General features: G+C 45.6%; 1 long non-coding RNA gene across 1 annotated transcript; it reads right to left on the bottom strand.

Moving 5' to 3' along the window:
* Positions 1–9,385: 9,385 nt before the first annotated feature.
* On the bottom strand, positions 9,386–10,033 carry LOC123490934. The gene is made up of 3 exons (XR_006661108.1): positions 10,011–10,033; positions 9,647–9,733; positions 9,386–9,428 (listed from the first exon to the last, which is right to left on the bottom strand). It is a non-coding gene; the product is annotated as an uncharacterized LOC123490934 (long non-coding RNA).
* Positions 10,034–14,545: the final 4,512 nt, after the last annotated feature.

Here is a 14,545-nt window from a genome sequence, read left to right as displayed (position 1 = left end):
AATGAGAATTGTTATTTGTTGAATTTATATTACAACATTCCAACCTTGTTCAGCATTATGAAGTATTGCACGATTCCCACTAATTGTATCCATTTACATCACTTTCAAAAATATACTTTTATTTTTAAGGCGAAAATAGCCTTTTAAATAGGATGTAGGATGAGTGTACATGTGGTCATGGCAAAGGACACAGTCCCCTTTACTGCAGCCTTTTGTCCAACCTTTTGTAAACAGCCATGTCTACACTCTTTAAAAAAATGGTGCTATCTAGAACCTAAAAGGATTATTTGGCTGTCTCCACAGTGGAACCCTTTGAAGATCCCTTTTGGTTCCAGGTATAACCCTTTTGTTTCTATGTAGAACTCCTATTGGGTTCCATGTAGAACCCTTTCCCCCAGAAGGGTTCTACATGGAAGCAAAAAGAGTTCTACTCTGGAAGCAAAAAGGGTTATCCTATGGGGACAGACGAACAACCCTTTCGGAACCCTTTTTTCTAAGAGTGTATAAACATGTGACTTTAAATCAAATAGACGTTCTACCAAGTAATTTCAGTCCATTGCAGAACATAATAGCAAAGTAAAATATTTTCAAAATGCAGAAGCTGAACTGTCAAAGCTTTGACTAAATTTAAAATTGTAAATCAGACACATTGTGAGAGTGTGATTTGAAGGAGTCAGGCGCAGAGGGTAAATCACAGAATACAGAGTTTATTCCGTCGTACACAGTTACGCTGGATAGCGTCAACAGTCCAGTGCGCAAAACAGGCGCACTGGAACAAATACAGGCACACGGGGAAAATATACCCTGGCAATACAACGTACAGATAGCTCCACCGAGCTACACTCATCTCACATGAAACAATCACCCACAAGGACAAGGGGGCAGAGGGAACACTTATACATGTACTAATGAGGGGATATGAACCAGGTGTGTGTAATGACAAGACAAGACAAATGGAATGATGAGATATGGAGCGGCAGTGGCTAGAAGGCGGTGACACGAACGCCGAAGCCTGCCCGAACAAGGAGGGGGAGGCAGCTTCGAGGAAGTGTGACACATATGTATTTGATTATGATTTGAACGTGTTATTTTCCCCCTAAAGGGTACGGGAATGAGTTATGTGCACAAAGTAAACTTCCTATTACATGGAGTGCTGACTGCTGATACTGAACATGAGCAAGACACCATAGACTGTGTGCACAGGACAGTTGTCAGGAGTATAGTATCCTATAAGGAATCGTAAACAAACATCACCAACAATAGTAAATGAACAGGACAGTTTTCAGGATTCTTATCTTCTGTTTGGCAGTCGATGATGATGGCACAAGATCCTGTAGTGAAATATTAACCAACCGCGTTGTCTAGGTAACTGGAGACAACAATAGTATATACACAGGCATGCACACACAAATATTAAAATGCTCTACCCATGTGGAGTCATTAAAAAGAGCATCATTAACTACTACTCAGACTGTCATGGTCATTCTGATGTATTTTATTGTGTTCTTCTACAGTGGAACTTAAACAGCACTATTTCTAACACCAATATGACTAATGGTCCTACTGCTTTGGTAAGACAACCTTGGAAGTGTCCAGAACATTGACTAAACATGTATCATGAATTTCACTTGTCTTTAATAAGTTTAGCCAGCTTTCCTAACACACACTCTCTCTCTCTCTCTCTCTCTCTCTCTCTCTCTCTCTCTCTCTCTCTCTCTCTCTCTCTCTCTCTCTCTCTCTCTCTCTCTCTCTCTCTCTCTCTCTCTCTCTCTCTCTCACACACACACAGTGTCTATAAACGTGTGTAATTGTCATCAGTCAGTTACGCAAGCAACCCCTTATCTTATGCTGTTCAAACAATCTGCTGGTCCATTCTCAAAAACCTAATCAAACATAGCCTACTGGTTAATCTTAGTCGGTCAGATTAAATACATTCACAACTGGGTTATGGACATGATGTTCTGAGTTAGGAATAGGACACACACAAACAAACACACACACACACACACACACACACACACACACACACACACACAGGCCTGGATTCAATCCAGGGCGTGTTATAGAGCAGCTACCTTTTAAAGTCTATTATAATGTTGCTCTGGACTGAATCCCGGCCACAGTACAGGGGCCTGAAGGAACCACCCACGTTGAGTTTACTGTAGCAATGGAAAGAAGTGTAAGGTCCTCAACCAACAGTAACAATGGAAAGAAGTGTAAGGTCCTCAACCAACAGTAACAATGGAAAGAAGTGTAAGGTCCTTAACCAGCAGTAACAATGGAGAGAAGTGGAAGGTCCTCAACCAACAGTAACAATGGAGAGAAGTGGAAGGTCCTCAACCAACAGTAACAATGGAGAGAAGTGGAAGGTCCTCAACCAACAGTAACAATGGAGAGAAGTGGAAGGTCCTCAACCAACAGTAACAATGGAGAGAAGTGGAAGGTCCTCAACCAACAGTAACAATGGAGAGAAGTGGAAGGTCCTCAACCAGCAGTAACAATGGAGAGAAGTGGAAGGTCCTCAACCAACAGTAACAATGGAGAGAAGTGGAAGGTCCTCAACCAACAGTAACAATGGAGAGAAGTGGAAGGTCCTCAACCAACAGTAACAATGGAGCCATAAGAAAGGAGCATCATAAACTACTACTCAGACTGTCATGGTCATTCTGATGTATTTTATTGTGTTCTTCTACAGTGGAACTTAAACAGCACTATTTCTAACACCAATATGACTAATGGTCCTACTGCTTTAGTAAGACAACCTAGGAAGTGTCCAGAACATTGACTAAACATGTATCTTGAATGTCACTTGTCTTTAACAAGTTTAGCCAGCTTTCCTAAAAGCTGCTATGGTCTATTAGTACTTTCTCCTATACCAAATAAGCCACACGTTGTTCTGCCTCAATCCCTCATTGTTCTGCCTTTTGTAAATATGTATTTATCCTGCCTTACAATAAACATAGACATGTATCTATGTTTCCAACCTGTTAAATAGACAATCATTAGACAATGTGTTTCATCATCAGTTATTTATTGTCATAATCAAATCACAGCATACACACACAGCAACTCAGGTTTGGTTGGCACTTACACAATGATTTGAGGAAATGATCAGTCCTCAAAAAACAATGCAAGTCTACATGTATACAACATACACAGTACAATGAAATCACACTGTATTGCATAAATGAATTACTATAATCAATACAGTATTTCTGTGACCTTGAAAGCTATACTGGGCTGTAGGTCTGGATGGAGATCAGGGGAGTAGTGGAGGAGGGACCCCATCCTTCATATGACATGCTGGGGGGTTCCCAAGGCTCAATCCAGACTCTGGGCCCCTGGGGGTCAAAGAGAATCAGACAGTTAGAGAGGAAATACACCAGAACAACCGTCACTTTTTTCTACATGTTGAATCATCAAAACAGCCACCGTTCGCTGGCACCCTGCAGCTGGTCGCTTAAAACACACCACAACGAAAGTAGTTAGCTACTTATTGTAGACCTAAAGCCTATGTGGTATATTATCTCATTAACTAAACTTGAATTAAAAACTCACAGGTGATTGGCCCGATGGTGTGGGGTTTGAGGGGGACGGACTTGGACACAGAGCGGGATCTCCCCCCAGGGCACACCTGTAGAGTGAGAGAGACCAAACACTAAGTCAGAGAGACCAAACACTAAGTCAGAGAAACCAAACACTAAGTCAGAGAGATCAAACACTAAGTCAAAGAGACCAAACACTAAGTCAGAGAGACCAAACACTAAGTCATAGAAACCAAACACTAAGTCAGAAAGACCAAACACTAAGTCAGAGAGACCAAACACTAAGTCAGAGAGACCAAACACTAAGTCAGAGAGACCAAACACTAAGTCATAGAAACCAAACACTAAGTCAGAAAGACCAAACACTAAGGAGACCAAACACTAAGTCAGAAAAACTTAAAAAATAAGTCAGAGTCAGAGAGACCAAACCAAGACCAAGTCACAGAGTCAAGAGAGACTGTGGAGGATTTGAGGACTAACCGGAGTGCAGGAGGTACTCCTCTGGTCACACAGGCTGAGGCTGCAGTGCAGGAAGACGTCCTGATAGTCTCCCTGGTAGAGGAACAGCAAAGCAGAGAAGCGAGCCCTGAGGGACGAGCCGCTCTCCTCCACCCTCACCTGGGTTCGATTGCTAGGACACCTGGGAGAAGAGCCAAGAAGCCTTCGCAAAGTGTAGGGTTCAAGGTATTTACAGCTACTACGTACATACCAACTCCCTACTACACACACACACACATAGCACAAACGCACATGCAAACAGCTGATGAATAGAGTCACAGACCTGTGTTGAATCAAGTAGAACCGCGGGAGGTCATCTGGGCTGGGGGATTCCGTGGCGTAGCAGTTGCTAGAACGACCAGTAACGCTCTGCCTCGGACTCCTCTACAGACACGCCCACCTCTACAGACACGCCTACATGCAGGGTGGAGCCCACCGGCATGGTGACTCTGCCTGCTGGGTAAGGCTCTGTGTAGTTGGCGTTAAGGTACAGAGACATGGAGGCTCTGGCCTTGGCACCGACTCTAACAACTCCATTACCAGGTCTGTCAAGAGGTGAAGCCACAAATCAAATCAAAGTTTGCAAACATAAAATCAAGGAGGTAGATTGACATGGTGTACTGGCAGACCTAACCAATGCGTAGGCACAGCTCTAAATACGTTATCCTGTCATTCTACATCCTTGATCAAATGAAAAATGTTATGTCATTATGGCTGGTCTGCACAAAGAAAGCGGAATGATATGTGGTGTATTTTCTCACGGTAGGTATGGTTTGATGGCCACATCCAGGCTGCTCTCTGTCTCCAGAGGATAGACACAGGAGAGAGGATAGCTCACGGGTTGGGAGAGAGAGTCGATTCGCCCATCTACTGGATAAACGAATAAGCTGTTGGAGTAGACAGCATGGGTGGTGTTAGTCTGAAATAGAAGAAGAGAAGTGTTCACAGTTAAATTGATACTCAGGTCTTATACACAGACGTACTAACATTAAGGTCTTATACACAGACCTACTAACATTAAGGTCTTATACACAGACCTACTAACATTAAGGCCTTATACACAGACCTACTAACATTAAGGTCTTATACACAGACCTACTAACATTAAGGTCTTATACACAGACCTACTAACATTAAGGCCTTATACACAGACCTACAAATATTAAGGATCAGTTATAATCAAAACTCTTCCGGTGTTGAATAACCTCCAGTCAGACATTGAGGAAATGTGTTCTCACCTCCAGAATGTTTCCACAGCGTCCCTCCCTGCGCTCCACCTGGTACCACACTGTGCCATTACGATCCTCGTGGGCAGAGCAGCGTCCGTCAGATAGATGAGCAGAGGAAGCGTTCAGACCAGCAGCCTCCAGGTGGGCCCTGTTTAGACCCACCAGTACCAGGCTCCGCCCACACACCAGCTCTGGGGCCGTGATAGGAGAAAGCGTAGGTTCCTTGATGGTGGTGACAGCTATTTGGCCAGTTGTTGTAGTGGTGGTTTCAGGTACTGGAATTGGGGTTTCAGGTACTGGAATTGTGGTGGTGGTTCCAGGTAATGGAGTTGTGGTAGGGGTTCCAGGTACTGGAGTTGTGATGGTGGTTTCAGGTATTGGAATTGTGGTGGGGGTTCCAGGTAATGGAGTTGGGGTAGGGGTTCCAGGTAATGGAGTTGTGGTGGGGGTTCCAGGTACTAGAGATGTGGTGGTGGTTTCGGTACTGGAGTTGTTGTGGGGGATCCAGGCACTGGAGTTGTGGTGGGGGATCCAGGCAATGGAGTTCTGGTGGTGGTTTCAGGTACTGGAATTGTGGTGGGGGTTCCAGGTAATGGAGTTGTGGTAGGGGTTCCAGGTACTGGAGTTGTGGTGGGGGTTCCAGGTACTGGAGTTGTGGTGGGGGTTCCAGGTACTGGAATTGTGGTTTCAGGTACTGGAATTGTGGTGGTGGTTTCGGGTACTGGAGTTGTGGTGGGGGATCCAGGCACTGGAGTTGTGGTGGGGGTTCCGGGTACAGGAGTTGTGGTGGTGGTTTCAGGTACTAGATTTGGGGTTTCAGGTACTGGAATTGTGGTGGGGGTTCCAGGTAATGGAGTTGTGGTAGGGGTTCCAGGTACTGGAGTTGTGGTGGGGGTTCCAGGTACTGGAGTTGTGGTGGGGGTTCCGGTACAGGAGTTGTGGTGGTGGTTTGGGTACTAGGAGTTGTGGTGGTGGTTTCGGGTACCTGGAGTTGTTGTGGGGGATCCAGGCACTGGAGTTGTGGTGGGGGATCCAGGCAATGGAGTTCTGGTGGTGGTTTCAGGTACTGGAATTGTGGTGGGGGTTCCAGGTAATGGAGTTGTGGTAGGGGTTCCAGGTACTGGAGTTGTGGTGGGGGTTCCAGGTACTGGAGTTGTGGTGGGGGTTCCGGGTACAGGAGTTGTGGTGGTGGTTTCGGGTACTAGAGTTGTGGTGGTGGTTTCGGGTACTGGAGTTGTTGTGGGGGATCCAGGCAATGGAGTTCTGGTGGTGGTTTCAGGTATTGGAGTTCTGGTGGGGGTTTCAGGTACTGGAGTAGTGGTGGGGGTTCCAGGGACTGGAGATGTGGTGGGGGTTCCAGGTACAGGAGTTGTGGTGGTGGTTTTGGGTACTGGAGTTGTGGTTATGGTTTTGGGTACTAGAGTTGGGGTGGTGGTTCCAGGTACAGGAGTTGTGGTGGTAGTTTCAGGTACTGGAGTTGTGGTGGTAGTTTCAGGTACTGGAGTTGTGGTGGGGGTTCCAGGTACTAGATTTGGGGGTTCAGGTACTGGATTTGTGATGGTGGTTTCAGGTACTGGAGTTATGGAGGTGGTTCCAGGTACTGGATTTGTGGTGGTGGTTTCAGGTACTGAAGATGTGGTGGTAGTTTCAGGTAGTGGAGTTGGGGTGGGGTTTCCAGGTACTAGATATGGGGTTTCCGTTCCTGGAGTTGTGGTGGTGGTTTCAGGTACTGGAGTAGTGGTGGGGGTTCCAGGGACTGGAGATGTGGTGGGGGTTCCAGGTACAGGAGTTGTGGTGGTGGTTTTGGGTACTGGAGTTGTGGTTATGGTTTGGGTACTAGAGTTGGGGTGGTGGTTCCAGGTACAGGAGTTGTGGTGGGGGAAACAGGTACTGGAGTTGTGGTGGTGGTTTCAGGTACTGGAGTTGTGGTGGTAGTTTCAGGTAGTGGAGTTGGGGTGGGGTTTCCAGGTACTAGATATGGGGTTTCCGTTCCTGGAGTTGTGGTGGTGGTTTCAGGTACTGGAGTAGTGGTGGGGGTTCCAGGGACTGGAGATGTGGTGGGGGTTCCAGGTACAGGAGTTGTGGTGGTGGTTTTGGGTACTGGAGTTGTGGTTATGGTTTTGGGTACTAGAGTTGGGGTGGTGGTTCCAGGTACAGGAGTTGTGGTGGGGGAAACAGGTACTGGAGTTGTGGTGGTGGTTTCAGGTACTGGAGTTGTGGTGGTAGTTTCAGGTACTGGAGTTGTGGTGGGGGTTCCAGGTACTAGATTTGGGGGTTCAGGTACTGGAGTTGTGATGGTGGTTTCAGGTACTGGAGTTATGGAGGTGGTTCCAGGTACTGGAGTTATGGTGGTGGTTCTAGGTACAGGAGTTGTGGTGGGGGATTCAGGTACTGGAGTTGTGGTGGTGGTTTCAGGTACTGGAGTTGTGGTGGGGTTTCCAGGTACTAGATTTGGGGTTTCAGGTACTGGAGTTGTGGTGGGGGTTCCAGGTACTAGATTTGGGGTTTCAGGTCCTGGAGTTGTGGTGGGGGTTGTAGGTACTGGAGTTGTGGTGGTGGTTTCAGGTACTGGAGTTGTGGTGGTGGTTTCAGGTACTGGAGTTGTGGTGGGAGTTCCAGGTACTAGATTTGGGTTTTCAAGTACTGGAGTTGTGGTGGTTGTTTCAGGTACTGGAGTTCTGGTGGGGGTTCCAGGTACTGGAGTTGTGGTGCTGGTTTCAGGTACTGGAGTTGTGCTGGTGGTTTCAGGTACTGGAGTTGTGGTGGGGGTTCCAGGTACTGGAGTTGTGGTGGTGGTTTCGGGTACTGGAGTTGTGGTGGTGGTTTCAGGTACTGGAGTTGTGGTGGTGATTTCAGGTACTGGAGATGTAGTGGTGGTTCCAGGTACAGGAGTTGTGGTGGTGGTTTCAGGTACTGGAGTTGTGGTGGGAGTTCCAGGTACTAGATTTGGGTTTTCAAGTACTGGAGTTGTGGTGGTTGTTTCAGGTACTGGAGTTCTGGTGGGGGTTCTAGGTACAGGAGTTGTGGTGGGGGGATTCAGGTACTGGAGTTGTGGTGGTGGTTTCAGGTACTGGAGTTGTGGTGGGGTTTCAGGTACTAGATTTGGGGTTTCAGGTACTGGAGTTGTGGTGGGGGTTCCAGGTACTAGATTTGGGGTTTCAGGTCCTGGAGTTGTGGTGGGGGTTCCAGGTACTGGAGTTGTGGTGGTGGTTTCAGGTACTGGAGTTGTGGTGGTGGTTTCAGGTACTGGAGTTGTGGTGGGAGTTCCAGGTACTAGATTTGGGTTTTCAAGTACTGGAGTTGTGGTGGTTGTTTCAGGTACTGTAGTTCTAGTGGGGGGTTCCAGGTACTGGAGTTGTGGTGCTGGTTTCAGGTACTGGAGTTGTGCTGGTGGTTTCAGGTACTGGAGTTGTGGTGGGGGTTCCAGGTACTGGAGTTGTGGTGGTGGTTTCGGGTACTGGAGTTGTGGTGGTGGTTTCAGGTACTGCAGTTGTGGTGGGGTTTCCAGGTACTGGGGTTGTGATGGGGGTTCCAGGTACTGGAGTTGTGGTGGTGGTTTCAAGTACTGGAGTTGTGGTGGTGATTTCAGGTACTGGAGATGTAGTGGTGGTTCCAGGTACAGGAGTTGTAGTGGGGGATCCAAGTACTGGAGTTGTGGTGCTGGTTTCAGGTACTGGAGTTGTGCTGGTGGTTTCAGGTACTGGAGTTGTGGTGGGGGTTCCAGGTACTGGAGTTGTGGTGGGGGTTCCAGGTACAGGAGTTGTGGTGGGGGTTCCAGGTACAGGGGTTGTTGTGGTTGTTTCAGGTACTGGAGTTGTGGTGGTGGTTTCAGGTACTGGAGTTGTGGTGGGAGTTCCAGGTACTAGATTTGGGGTTTCAAGTACTGGAGTTCTGGTGGTTATTTCAGGTACTGGAGTTCTGGTGGGGGATCCAGGTACTGGAGTTGTGGTGCTGGTTTCAGGTTCTGGAGTTGTGGTGGGGGTTCCAGGTACTGGAGTTGTGGTGGGGGTTCCAGGTACAGGAGTTGTTGTGGTGGTTTTGGTTACTGGAGTTGTGGTGGTGGTTTCAGGTACAGGTGTAGTTGTAGATGTAGTTGTGGGTTTAGGGATAGTTGTAGAAGATTGCTCTTTGAGAGAGTAAAATGAGAGGAGGGTGACTGAGAGGGAGAATGGAGAGAGAATGAAAGAGACAGAGAAAAAACAAGGTATAGAGTTACTATCAGTCAATATGAGCATGAGTACTCCCTACTGTCAAGAACACAGACATTAAGAAACTCAACTACAAGACATTGCACACCTTTGCCTTCCACCATGGTCCTGACACAACATACTGTATATACACTGAGGAGTAAGATGTGTTTTTCTTAACACTCACCTTTCCTCTTGCACCTCCAGTTGATCTTGTTGTCACTCATACAGGTCTCATCGTTTCTACAGGTAGAACACACCTTGGTGTTGACGTCTGGAAGAGCAGAGGGGAGGGGGGGTTCATGGATTTGGATCATGGTGCACACTCAGGTTATACGACTGATATACAATGTATTTGCCAAAAAATATATTTTGGGTGAGTTTGTTTGCACACGTTGTTTTTACACACCCGTTGTGTGGTGTCTAAAGTCTCTCATGACATAAATGCGGGACAGGTGAGACTTGGTTCTGGGTTCAGAGAGTGAATTGGACACTTTGGAACATTATTGATGTCTTTAAGAAACAATCACAAGGACATTATGATGTCATACCTGCACAGTAGGCCAAGTTGCAGAGTGTTGTAGGGACAAATTTGTAGACATAGTAGTTTCCATAGCAGGCTTTGACAAGGATAGGATTTTCTCTTAACATGCAACAGTTACCAGCAAAGCTCCCACAGATCCCCCTCTGAACCACCCCGTCTGACAGCTGGGGATGGGGATCTGTTAGCCACATGGGGAAGGCGGTCCCACACATGTTCCTCTCCACACACCTCTCTGGCATCTGAACACTGGTGTTCCCCAGGAAAAGGCGATACCAGCCCTGCCAGTTGATGCTCCGGTCGCAGTGCTCGCCATTAACGTTAGCATTGTTGTTGGTGGCACGCCAGTCGTCATTCAGTACGGTGTAGTGCTGGCAGGGGTCTGCACAGCAAGATGTTCCACCAACACCGATACAGTCCTCTCCCACATCACACACACCACAGCTTGTTACAACCAATCCTGAACAAAAAAACAGTGAGTTAATATATTAGGTTGAAAACGTATACATTACAATTCACCTTAAATACAGTATGTCAAATTAATTGAATGCCAACAAACAAGAACAAGATTTTCCTTATTACCAAATCTGTATCTGTTCAAAAGTAGTTTTGACTGCCTGTACCTTTCACATCTCCTCGATCCCACATACTTCCCTACAAGTCTCCCTATTCATCTCAGACAATCTTATCATCTATGTAAAATACCATTCTTCCCTACCTGATATTATCACCAAGAGAAGAAACAACCGCTTTGCTGTCATCATTCTGCACAGAAATCTTCAGATCAAGCGTGCGAGAAACCTTACAAGATAAGTGTTAATGGGTTACTTTCTTTCACATGCTATTTGGTACAGACTAGAGTTTAAGTTTAGATTTAGTTTAAACCTCAACATTATTAAGACATATTATAATCCACTAATTTCTATCTCTGTCGACGCTCTACGACAATAGCCTTGCATAACTTACATCAAGTTGTATTAATGTATCATTCACAGAGGACGGATGTCAGAGTGAAGCTGTGGGCTTTCAATATACAAAGGTAGAAGGGGAGTGGAAGACATGTGACTATTAGAATAAAGAGTCATTATTTCCAAATCACTGATTAAAGGGTTTGAGAAAGGATAATAATATATTTAAGATAACAGTCCTTTCATGTTTTGATTATGATCACACAGTTTCCTAGGCTACACCACTTGACATGTTTGTTTTTTTCCCACTGGGGCTATTTGTTAACAGTTTTAGTGACTTTGCTCAAGTTCGAGTCAGTATGTAGTTGTTTGAATTACAGATTGCTCCTTTAATCAAACATACTGGTTAACCTTGATGGTCATTGGTCTGATTACATACATTCACAACTGAGTTGAATACATGACGCTCTGAGTTAGGAAATACGACACACACGAACACACACACACGAACACACACACACACACACACACACACACACACACACACACACACACAATAGAGGCCTGAAGGCACCACCCACATTGAGTTTACTGTAACAATGGAGAGAAGTGGAAGGTCCTTAACCAACAGTAACAATGGAGAGAAGTGGAAGGTCCTCAACCAACAGTAACAATGGAGAGAAGTGGAAGGTCCTCAACAAGCAGTAACAATGGAGAGAAGTGGAAGGTCCTCAACCAACAGTAACAATGGAGAGAAGTGGAAGGTCCTCAACCAACAGTAACAATGGAGAGAAGTGGAAGGTCCTCAACCAACAGTAACAATGGAGATAAGTGTAAGGTCCTCAACCAGAATTAACAATGGAGAGAAGTGGAAGGTCCTCAACCAACCGTAACAATGGAGAGAAGTGGAAGGTCCTCAACCAGCAGTAACAATGGAGAGAAGTGGAAGGTCCTCAACCAACAGTAACAATGGAGAGAAGTGGAAGGTCCTCAACCAGCAGTAACAATGGAGAGAAGTGGAAGGTCCTCAACCAACAGTAACAATGGAGAGAAGTGGAAGGTCCTCAATCAGCAGTAACAATGGAGAGAAGTGGAAGGTCCTCAACCAACAGTAACAATTGAGAGAAGTGGAAGGTCCTCAACCAGCAGTAACAATGGAGAGAAGTGGAAGGTCCTCAACCAACAGTAACAATGGAGAGAAGTGGAAGGTCCTCAACCAAGGAGCATCATAAACTACTACTCAGACTGTCATGGTCATTCTGATGTAGTTTATTGTGTTCTTCTACAGTGGAACTTAAACATCACTATTTATAATACCAATATGACTAATGGCCCTACTGCTTTAGTAAGACAAACAACCTAAGACAATTACAAATGGTTTAGAGTCCTGCTGTGCACTGCTAGAGTATAACTACAGTTATATATTTTCCATGCTATGGTCAGATTACGTGAAAGTAGAGCTCTTTGGCCATACAGTGGAGGAAAAAAGTATTTAGTCAGCCACCAATTGTGCAAGTTCTCCCACTTAAAAAGATGAGAGAGGCCTGTAATTTTCATCATAGGTACACGTCAACTATGACAGACAAATTGAGAAGAAAAAAATCCAGAAAATCACATTGTAGGATTTTTAATGAATTTATTTGCAAATTATGGTGGAAAATAAGTATTTGGTCACCTACAAACAAGCAAGATTTCTGGCTCTCACAGACCTGTAACTTCTTCTTTAAGAGGCTCCTCTGTCCTCCACTTGTTACCTGTATTAATGGCACCTGTTTTAACTTGTTATCAGTATAAAGACACCTGTCCACAACCTCAAACAGTCACACTCCAAACTCCACTATGGCCAAGACCAAAGAGCTGTCAAAGGACACCAGAAACAAAATTGTAGACCTGCACCAGGCTGGGAAGACTGAATCTGCAATAGGTAAGCAGCTTGGTTTGAAGAAATCAACTGTGGGAGCAATTATTAGGAAATGGAAGAACATACAAGACCACTGATAATCTCCCTCGATCTGGGGCTCCACGCAAGATCTCACCCCGTGGGGTCAAAATGATCACAAGAACGGTGAGCAAAAATCCCAGAACCACACGGGGGGACCTAGTGAATGACCTGCAGAGAGCTGGGACCAAAGTAACAAAGCCTACCATCAGTAACACACTCACGCCGCTCAGGGACTCCAAATCCTGCAGTGCCAGACGTGTCCCCCTGCTTAAGCCAGTACATTTCCAGGCCCGTCTGAAGTTTGCTAGAGTGCATTTGGATGATCCAGAAGAGGATTGGGAGAATGTCATATGGTCAGATGAAACCAAAATACAACTTTTTGGTAAAAACTCAACTCGTCGTGTTTGGAGGACATATAATGCTGAGTTGCATCCAAAGAACACCATACCTACTGTGAAGCATGGGGGTGGAAACATCATGCTTTGGGGCTGTTTTTTCTGCAAAGGGACCAGGACGACTGATCCGTGTAAAGGAAAGAATGAATGGGGCCATGTATCATGAGATTTTGAGTGAAAACCTCCTTCCATCAGCAAGGTCATCGAATAGAAACGTGGCTGGGTCTTTCAGCATGACAATGATCCCAAACACACCGCCCGGGCAACGAAGGAGTGGCTTCGTAAGAAGCATTTCTGAAGTCCTGGAGTGGCCTAGCCAGTCTCCAGATCTCAACCCCATAGAAAATCTTTGAGGGAGTTGAAAGTCCGTGTTGCTTAGCGACAGCCCCAAAACATCACTGCTCTAGAGGAGATCTGCATGGAGGAATGGGCCAAAATACCAGCAACAGTGTGTGAAAACCTTGTGAAGACTTACAGAAAATGTTTGACCTGTGTCATTGCCAACAAAGGGTATATAACAAAGTATTGAGAAACTTTTGTTATTGAGCAAATACTTATTTTCCACCATAATTTGCAAATAAATTCATAAAAATCCTACAATGGTGATTTTCTGGATTTTTTTTTCTCATTTTGTCTGTCATAGTTGACGTGTACCTATGATGAAAATTACAGGCCTCTCTCATCTTTTTAAGTGGGAGAACTTGCACAATTGGTGGCTGACTAAATACTTTTTTCCCCACTGTACATACCAGTGGTGGGTTTGTTGTCGAAAAACGGATGCATATGCAGAAAATAACCTCATACCTACTGTCAAATATGGTGGTTGATATTTGATGTAAAATCCCATCTCAGTCTCTGGACTTGAATCCCATTGAAAACCTGTGGTTTGAATTGAAGAGGGCAGTCCAGAAGCGTAGACAAAGGATATCAAGGATCTGGAAAGATTCTGTATGGAGAGATCTATTTTATTTTACCTTTATTTAACTAGGCAAGTCAGTTAAGAACAAATTCTTGTTTACAATGACGGCCTACACCGGCAAAACACGGACGATGCTGGGCCAATTGTGCGCCGCCCTATGGGACTCCCAGTCACGGCCGATTGTGATACAGCCTGGAATCGAACCAGGGGGGTCTGTAGTGACGCCTCAAGCACTGAGATGCAGTGCCTTAGACCGCTGCGCCACTCGGACTGTGTTCTCCAATCTAAAAAATAATTTAAGAAAAAGGCTCAGTGCCGTTATCCCCGTAAGGGGAGGGACCTGGAGTATTAAAAACAAGGCTGCCAATCATTTGTATTACT

Source organism: Coregonus clupeaformis, unplaced genomic scaffold (assembly GCF_020615455.1).
Source record: "Coregonus clupeaformis isolate EN_2021a unplaced genomic scaffold, ASM2061545v1 scaf5701, whole genome shotgun sequence".
In the NCBI taxonomy this organism is placed as follows: domain Eukaryota; kingdom Metazoa; phylum Chordata; class Actinopteri; order Salmoniformes; family Salmonidae; genus Coregonus; species Coregonus clupeaformis.
Note: the sequence above shows the minus strand (reverse complement) of the source record. Positions and strands in the feature narration are given on the sequence as shown.